The sequence below is a fragment of the Berghia stephanieae genome, chromosome 2, assembly GCF_034508935.2.
Source record: "Berghia stephanieae isolate SIO BIC M18660-M18661 chromosome 2, UCSD_Bste_1.3, whole genome shotgun sequence".
Lineage (NCBI taxonomy): Eukaryota > Metazoa > Mollusca > Gastropoda > Nudibranchia > Aeolidiidae > Berghia > Berghia stephanieae.
In genome coordinates, this window is record NC_088361.1 from 27,226,038 (window position 1) to 27,236,037 (window position 10,000).

General features: G+C 35.0%; 1 protein-coding gene across 11 annotated transcripts in view; it reads right to left on the minus strand.

Annotated features, from left to right (window-relative positions):
* LOC144964606 (secretin receptor-like) overlaps positions 1-10,000 on the minus strand; it is a 239,275-nt gene that overhangs the window by 128,611 nt on the left and 100,664 nt on the right. The gene's annotated exons all lie outside the window — the stretch shown is intronic.

A 10,000-nucleotide genomic window follows, 5' to 3' on the forward strand; every position in this document is an offset into this window, starting at 1 on the left:
AGAAAAATATCCGCCATTTTGATGTTGGCTGGGAATCGCGTTACTATAGTAAACAAGCGCTGATCGGCCGTTCATGAAAACAAGTTGCTGCTCGCTCGTTTAACTCAAAATTATTCAAAACGATCTCTCTAAAATGATATAAATGTGACTTCTTAAGGTTTTCTTCACGGTCAAAACCACACAACATTCTATTAATGATTACGTCCGAGGCAAAAAGGAATATTGACAGGTCGACCGAGAGTTGAACTCGTGAGACGACAAACATCAATGCGAAGTGTAGCGAGAGTCAAGCTATTGTTTGTCTTGTCCTATTCTATATAGAGAAAAGGATAAATAGTATAGCCTCGTGTGTGAGTGGTTGCGTGTCATAGTCTTGTTTTTAAATTGTTTCTGTTGTTTATGTGTGTAGTGATGACTCTCTCACACTCAATTTCAATGCCGAAAGAGGAATTCCCGCACACAAGAAAGGGGAATTGGGGTGGTATTTGGCATACATATTGTATAGTATCTAGTTCTAAATAGATAACTGATTAGAATTATATTATGATATATAAACACACTGCCAAATACAATTCCGAAGTTTCCTTATTTCAAATGAAGTAAAGCTCCAAAACCCAATGGTAGTGATTGTAGTACTGAGTGTTAGTGAGGTGATGTGGTGTTGGTGGTGGTTGTAGTTGTAGTAGTAATAGTGATGATGATGTGGTGGTGGTGATGATTGTAGTTGTAGTAGTAGTGGTAGTGATGATGATGTGGTGGTGGTTGTAGTAGTAGTGGTAATGGTAATGATATGGTGGTGGTGGTGGTTGTAGTAGTAGTGGTCGTGATGATGATGTGGTGGTGGTGTTTGTAGTAGTAGTGGTAATGATGCGGCTATGTGGTCTAGTAGTATGACACTCGCTTCCGGATCGGAAGGTCCTGGGTTCGAGCCTCGCGCTCGGCGCATAGTTGAGTCCTTGGAAAAGGCTCTTTACTCACATTCTCTCACCGTACTCAGGTGTAAAATGAGTACCTGGCCGTTAACAGAGTTGTGTTTGTCCGAAAAATTGTAATATCGCCTAACAGGCGTCATGTCCCGTCCTACATGTTAAATGTTGACCAGGGACCCCTTGTAAAGCACTTTGAGCACATTAAGTAGATATTGCACTATATAAAGCTCAATTTTAAAAAAATAATATTTCAATGATGATGATATGGTGGTGGTGGTTGCAGTAGTAGTAGTGGTAGTGATGATAATGTGGTGGTGGTGGTGGTTGTAGTTGTAGTAGTAGTGATAGTGATGATGATGGTGGTGGTTGTAGTAGTAGTTGTAATGGTGATGATATGGTGGTAGTGGTGGTTGCAGTAGTAGTGGTAATGGTAATGATATGGTGGTAGTGGTGGTTGTAGTAGTAGTGGTAATGGTAATGATATGGTGGTGGTTGTAGTAGTAGTGGTCGTGATGACGATGTGGTTGTGGTGGTTGTAGTAGTAGTGGTAGTGATGCTATTGTGGTGGTGGTTGTAGTAGTAGTGGTGTTGGTGGTTGTGATAGTAGTGGTAATGATGATGATATGGTGGTGGTGGTTGCAGTAGTAGTGGTAGTGATGACGATGTGGTTGTGGTGATTGTAGTAGTAGTAGTGATGATGATGTGCTGGTGGTGGTGTAGTAGTAGTGGTAGTGATAATGATGTGGGGCTGGTGGTTGTAGTAGTAGTGTTAGTGATGATATTGTGGTGGTGGTTGTAGTAGTAGATGATGTGGTGGTTGGAAAACACATTACAGGTTATTATAATACATGATTACACACATTCTCTAACTTCATTTTTTTGACAGCTTCGTTGTGCCATAAATATACGCAACAGTTCTGAAACATTTTATTGTGGATTTTGATATTGTTTGTTGTTTTTCTTGTGTCGTTATGTTGACATAGATACCGAATGAATGGTAATTACTACATTCTCAGCCAACAACAAAATGGCGCTGAATGCTTTCATTGGTGGACACTTTTTAGGCTTCGTACGTATTCTCATTCGTTTAATTCTATTATATATATATATATATATATATATATATATATATATATATATATATATATATATCATCCATCGTGGCTTGTGCTCTTGAGCACGTTGCCGATCAGCTGTCTCCACGAATCACGATCCTCTGCGGTGCGCATGAAATCTGTGTTGCTTTTATCATCACATGTGACCATTCTTAGGTTATTTAAATAAGTCATTCTTTGTCTTCCTCTAGCTGTCTTTCCTTCGATCATCCCAGATGTTACCAACTTTTCTATTCCGTCTCTTCTCCACACACGTCCCAAAAATCGTAACTGCTTCTTTCTGGTGGGATCGATCAATATTCTTCCCTTTCTCACCTTCTCCAACACTTCATCATTCGTATACCTGTCTGTCCATGATAGCCTCAACATTCTTCTATACCCCCACATCTCAAATGCATCTAACTTCCTCGTACATTCTTTGTCAAGCGTCCACGTTTCACAACCGTATAAAAGGGTACTGACTTATAACAAATGTTTCTACTACTTTCATTCTGGTCTTCAGCTTTAGGTTGTTCTTTCACATAACTGGTCGCTTTTTATGGAACACGTTTTTGCTATTGCTTTTCTTTGTTTTGTATCCTCTATGTCACGTGCGTCATGGGTAATGATAGTGCCTAAATATTTAAATTTCTTTACTTGTTTGCTTGACAAGTGGAAGATCGCGTTGTTGTCATTCTTTGAGACCACCATGCATTCGGTTTTCTTAACATTTAGTTTCAGGCCCATCTCTTCACTTTTGCACACCACTATATCTAAAATTTTCTGCACATGTTCGGGAGAGTAGGCCATCATAGTACCATCGTCTGCGTATCTTATGCTATTCATTTTCTGCTCTCCAACGACGACGCCTTTCATATCTTCAATTTCTTTGAATATTATTTCACTATCTATGATTAAAGTGTCCGGTGATAAGACGAAACCTTGTCTTACTTCCTTCTCGATGTTAAAGAAGTCCGACGTTTCATTATCCAGTTTGACACATGCTGTTTGATTCCAATATAAGTTTTTCACAAGTCAAAGGTCTTTACTGTCTTCACCGATCTTTTCTAAGATTTTGAATAGCGTTTCATGCTGTACTGAATCAAAAGCTTTGGAATCATCAATGAAGCGTAGATAAAGTGATTTTTGTTTTTCGATTGACCGTTGCATTATTGTTTTCAATGTAAAGATTGCATTTACCGTACCCTTTTCTTTAACAAAATCAAACTGCTCGTCACTTATCTCTGGAGAGATCTTGCTCTTCATTCTTTTCATAAGTATTCTTAATATAATTTTTGTTGCCTGGCACATTATGCTGATGGTTCTGTGTTGGTCACAGTCAATAGTTCCTTGTTTTTTTTTTTGGGTATGGTAATGAATACCGATTGTCTCAAAACACACACACACACACACACACATATATATATATATATATATATATATATATATATATATATATATACTACAGGACATGCATCAATTTTATATATATACATACATACATATATATATATATATATATATATATATATATATATATGTGTGTGTGTGTGTTTGTGTGTGTGTATATATATATATATATATTCACATATATCATCAACTAGAAATCTCTCTCTCTCTCTCTCTCTCACTCTCTCTCTCTCTCTTTCTCTCTCTCTCTCCCTACTATCTCTAATACACAACCCCCCCCCCCCCCCCCCCTCTTTCACCGCCATCCTCCTTCTCGTCTGGCCTCTCTTTCTTTGTTTAAAACAAGAATAGAGATGGATGACAAGGTGGATACAAGGTAGAGCAGTGTCAATAACAAAAGGTTATTCACGAACATATTTATTGCCTCTGCATCATGGTATGTATATTCATTGAATTCAAATAGAAATACCAAATAACCTATGTTATCATCGAAAACAAAAATGTCAAGGTCTTAATTTAGTTCTTTTCACCGTTCTTTTAGATTCTATTCAGGGAAAGTTTTTCGGAAGTTACTTTTTAAGAATAATAAAAAGATAAATTCTTTGTATTCACTCACGTGTGAAAATTTATCTTTAGGGTCTGACTACAAATATATACATATCCAAGGACTCTACACACTCTGTCTAGTCTCTCCTCCTATCAATCCATTCTACAGAAGGAACGAACTCGACTCTTTGCCATTAATATTGGACCGCGAGTTGAGGTAATAGTTCTTATTAAAATATATAAATCAGTCTACTATAAACGTTTAAAGTCACGCATAGTTTTGTGTGTTAGTAGTATTTACAAGGCGAGCAGATGTTGTGAGTAGTTTACCTAAACGCATAGCACAAAAAGGACCTGTTCTCATTCATTACATTCAGTATACCATCATTCTTTCTCTGTACCTCCTCTCTCTCTCTCTCTCTCTCTCTCTCTCTCTCTCTCTCTCTCTCTCTCTCTCTCTCTCTCTCTCATATAATATATATATATATATATATATATATAGCTATCTAGCTATCTATCTATCTCTCTCACACACACACACACCCTCCCACACACACACACACACCCACACACACACACACACACACACACACACAATTTCAGCGATTAGTTTAACATCGAAGATGTAGAAGATTTGCTTGTGTTATCTAGGAATGTCATGCATAATGAGCGCTTTTTTACCGCCATACAATTGAATATAGACCTACATGAATGGAATATTTGCGCTACGCCCACATGTATGACACGCTCAATTGCATGCACCGCAAAACACTTTAATTTTAACACTAAATTCAACATGGTGTTATTTTGATTGATAATCAAATTCCGTGTTACCCACATAGAAACGAAACCACTTGAACATTGCGAAACTCCACAGCAATCTTCACAATCAGTGTACACAATACATGAAAAAATGCAGAAACATAGGTCTATTCCTGTGAACATTAAACTGTCTACGGATCTATGAAATATGTGATGTCGGATTATAAAATGATTTAGCGGCTACGCATTTAAATAAAGATAAATATGGACCCTTATATTGAGCATTTTGACGGATTATTTCGGCTCAGTATACGTCATTGATTCCCCAAGGATGCAATACCGACCACCTTTTAGGGCTGTTGGTTTTTACATAGTTATACAATATCCATAACTGGCTATATCTGGGTACGCATTCGCAATTAAGTCAACAGGGAACAAGAGTTAGCAAAATACCTTAATCAAGGACTCAGCGCCCGGAGCTATACAGACCACACTCAACATCGCTTGACTTTTTGTACAAAGACACGACACTATAATATTGACGAGACACTGAGGCCACTTTAACTTAACAACAAGCAATTCATTAAGCATTATCAGAATTCTGGGGTAGATTGCCAAACACGTTGTCTTCGATTTGGGAATAATGATATTAATAATAATAATAATAATAATAATAATAATAATAATAATAATAATAATAATAATAATAATAATAATAATAATAATAATAATAATAATAATAATAATAATAATAATAGCGTATCAATCGATTAATATCATCCCCAAATTATCAATACATTTCTAAATCCCGAGACATCAATCGTATTCAGGGCTTGAGAATTGTCGATATGACACGGGATCATTTTTAAAAACGTAAGCCTTTGTATAGAACAATATCGGCTAACGTGCTAAAAGCGATTAACAAAGGGTTCAAAGTCAAGAGCAATGCTTAACATGGACGATATGACATGACGCATTGAGACGATATAATAATACATCTTTACTCCGCAGAGACAATTCAGTTATCCGCGAGGTACTCACTTTACACCTGAGTCGGGTTAGAGAATGTGAGAAAGAGCGTATTTTCAAAAGTCTCAATTTTGCTCCGTCCACAGCCGGACTCGAACCATGGACTTACCGTAGGCTAGTGTCAATCCAATAGACCGATAATATATAAAATACAAGGTGTTTTGTTTTGTTTTGTATTGTTTTGTTTTTGGTAAAATAAAAAAGCGTTACGTATGTCAGCTTGGAGCAGCAATCGCCTTGATCAAATTATTTTCTTAACGAAACAACCACAGATGGCCTGCTACAACAGGAGGAATGTGTTTTTGAAATTCCATTACAATTTTGTCATTTAACAATTTATTTATATCCAAATATTTTATCAAGTTTTGTATTTTCTTCAAAGAGAATGATGTGTACATGTAGTGTTTATACTTTGTAAGTTGTCAAGATGTTTAATCCGTTTACTGTCGTATTCTGGAAAGGACCGTATTTAAACATTTGGCCAAAAAACTTATCCTTCAAACATCGATCGATTAAAATGACCTTCACCTTGGTAAATAAAGCTTAAACCTAGGACCTCGAGAGGTATAATTTGTAGGGATCCGGAGAGACTCATTTCGTATTCAATATCGTCAAAGATTCCATTCGTGGAAATAGTAAGTGACGGGATTGGGGGGGGGGGGGGGGGGGGGGGGAGGGGGATATAGATTACCCTTTAAAAGGTAACAATGCAACGCTACTCATAATAAAACAAAGGACAAACGTTATAAATTGAAAAAAATGAATATGCGCTTCGTGTTGCTCAATTAAATAAATTGCACAGTCAAAACTCCCCAAGTGTGAGTGGAAAACAATAAGAGACAGGTTTAACCACAACAAAACATAATATGTGTCACTTAAATAACCATTTATTGTCTTTTAAGTTGAACGGAAATAAGAATTGTTTACCTCACCGACTGGCAAAAAGCATATAAGAACTAAAAGTCGTGTGATATTAAACCGAAATAATAATATACTTGCAAGCAGCGTTAAACGCATTCCATTATGAAGGCCAAGTTTTACTCCAAACAGTCAGAATGAAATAACGACACGGTCCCTGACTTACAATATACACGAAACTTGTAACGTTGATAGGATGAAAGGGTGGATGATAATGTTTGCCTCCTATATAAATAATGGAATATTAGATGAATAAAAAGGTTATAAGAGAAGTTTAGTCTCTTTTCATCGCTCCTGTGGTGCGAAGCTGGGATGAAATTGATAATAATAGTCAGAGCATAAAATGATACAAGACAGATTAATACAGACCTGTCAAGTAAACGTTACATGTACTTTAACGTAGTCTACTTATCAGTCAGGTTTACAAGAAAGTTCATCTTTGCGTGTTTAATAAGATGTCAGGTTTACATCTTCCTTTTGATCTTAGGAAATGTAACAATTTTTTTCGGATTCTCAGCGTATAATAATAACATGAAAGTGATACATGTAGGATTGTCTCAAGAGGGTTTCATTAGCGGTTGCTTTATTTCCACGTTATTTTTGTTAATGAACTAAAATGCTGTGCGTAATAAAACAGTATCCAAAACCAGCATTTAGATCCAATTTATTCATTAACAAATACTTGGAGAGCAAAGCGCAAGCGTTAAATGCCTATTGAATTTCTCCGGAGCAGCTTTTATATCATGTTCCTATTTGTGTTACTGTCAGAAGTAACTTGGTCTAATCAGTAGTTTGGCCTTCTTAATTTTAAAATCCAAAAGAAAGAGGGTGACCATATTATACAGTTATAGAAAACCATAGTTTTGATCAACTGGGCCATGACATGCTTTTTTAACTATTCCAATGCAAACTGTAGAGTAACATTCTTCTACAACAATTCGACAAAAGCTTTCATTTGTAAGGACAATAAATATATGTAAAAGATTGAAATTTATAACCCAAGTCCTCAAAAATATAAATCATTTTGAAAATGCCATTGACAGGGAGCTCCATAACTTTAAATACGTATTTGATGAATAAATTTTAATTGTTATTATTTTTTATCGTTAATGATGTAAACGATGATCATAATTATGACCAAACCAAGGAATTTTGGACAAACCTCTCTTTTTTCACAGTATATTCAAAGGCCTTTGAACTAAACAACTCTTACTATCATATGATCTGTTATGGTCATTTTAAAAATCTGGCAATACCCGAATATATCTTTTCTCCAAACAGGCCAGAAAATTTTTACTTTATTATGCTATAGATGTCAACAATAACAACAACAACAACAACAACAACAAAAAACAAAAAAAAAACATAAAAGTTTTTTTACGATCCCAAGTTCAAGATTAATTTGACGGGTTAATTGGCGTGTTCATTTATGGAGTTGAAATTTGAATGCCAAAATAAGAAATGGATGTTTCTTCAGCGTATCCAATACGGATTATACGTTATACTCGACAGGTCTGCGTCCCTTGTCCTTTAGACGATTTACCTGCCATAATAAAGACGTTGTGATTGGTTAATGAATTCACCTACTCACCTGACATTATATATATATATATATATATATATATATATATATATATATATATATATTGTACGTATATATATATATATATATATATATATATATATATATATATATATATATATATATATATAAGGTACAAATTTCATATATCAATTTCAAGGACATATTGAAGTAGGATGTTTGCATTTATTAGAAGCAAACCTGATATGACTTGAATAAGAAAATATTATGGTTACTTCAGCATCATAATTTAAACGATTTTAGAGTAACTTTCGTTTTTTAAGTGACTGAAAAGCATGTAAGGAAACCATACGAAAACTTGACTAAATCCCATCGCCTAAAACTAAATGTTGAAAATTGAATTTATTGTTTATTAAAAAATTAAATTTGAGTTAGATATATCATTTTTTACATTGTTTTTCATAGTCTACAACTTCTAGCAATTTAATCGGATTGGAAAGTCCTGGGTTCGAGTCCCACTCTGAGCGGCGCATAGTTGAGCCCTTGGAAAAGGCTTTTTACTCACATTCTCTCACCGTAATCAGGTGTAAAATGAGTAACTGGCCGTTATTAGCGTTGTCATTGTCTCTGAGCACGTTTAGTGGATATTGCGCTATATAAAAGCGTTTTTTTTTGTTTTGTTGTAATGGGGGTTTTTCTATGCGTGGCAGTGATTGATACAAGATGATAATCAATAAAACAAATCCATGTTGGCCCTTAGTCTTGGGCTCGGGGTATTATTTTGAAATGTCAAGTGTTTATTTTATAAATTGGCGAGCGATATTACAGCTGATCATACAATGAAACAATTTCACCATTTTGAGACAACATTTTGAGCAGTTTTGAGAATTTGAAGATGCACTACAGACTATCAGGGAATTTTTTTTTCTTTTTTTTTTTTTTTTGATAATCACCCTCGTTAGTTTGAGTCAGTCGGAATATTTGAAGCAGAAAAGAAAAAATTGAACAAATATAGAACTGTATTCTAAATTCGTTTTTCCTTGTGTAAAATAAATAGTATGGCCAGCCGTCTAAAAAAGGGTTTATGTCGGGGATGCGTACGTGCTTAAAATTTGATTTAGAGTATGACAACGTTTGGGTGAAGTTAACGCATTGAATCCTAACCCTCTACCTCCATACAACATTCTACCACGAGAAAAAAATCTCATGTAGTACTTTTTACATTTAATAAAATGCACTCAGGTACTCAATCTAAAATGAAAATTGACCTGAAATAGTTTTATTCAACTGGAAATATTATGTAAAAAATGATAAAATTGTAGTTTTGATTCCACACAAATAATTCATTATAGAAAATTGTAAATAATGTTGAGCTAAACGTGACCACAGCCAAATACAGAAACAGTCGGTGTTAGGGTTGAGGGAGTTAATATGTTTTAGTGAATTTTAATTCTCTATTGTCTTCTCGCACTTTCCTACTCACTTCATTTCTTGTTATGTTTTAGTGAGGGTAATGTATGCAGTTTTTGAACGTGAAAAAACTAAGATCTTAAATTTACGGCTCTTCTTTTGGTTTTAAAACTAGTGAATCTCATATTGTCTCAATGTGAAAATTTTCTTTCATTCAATTTTCATCATTGGGACATCGAATGAAAATTCTGCTGTATATTGAAAAAAAAACATGTTTGGGCAGAAAACTCAACCTCCAAATATCGATTGAATAATATGATGCTTATCTTGGCAAAATCTCTTAAATATGTGATCATTTT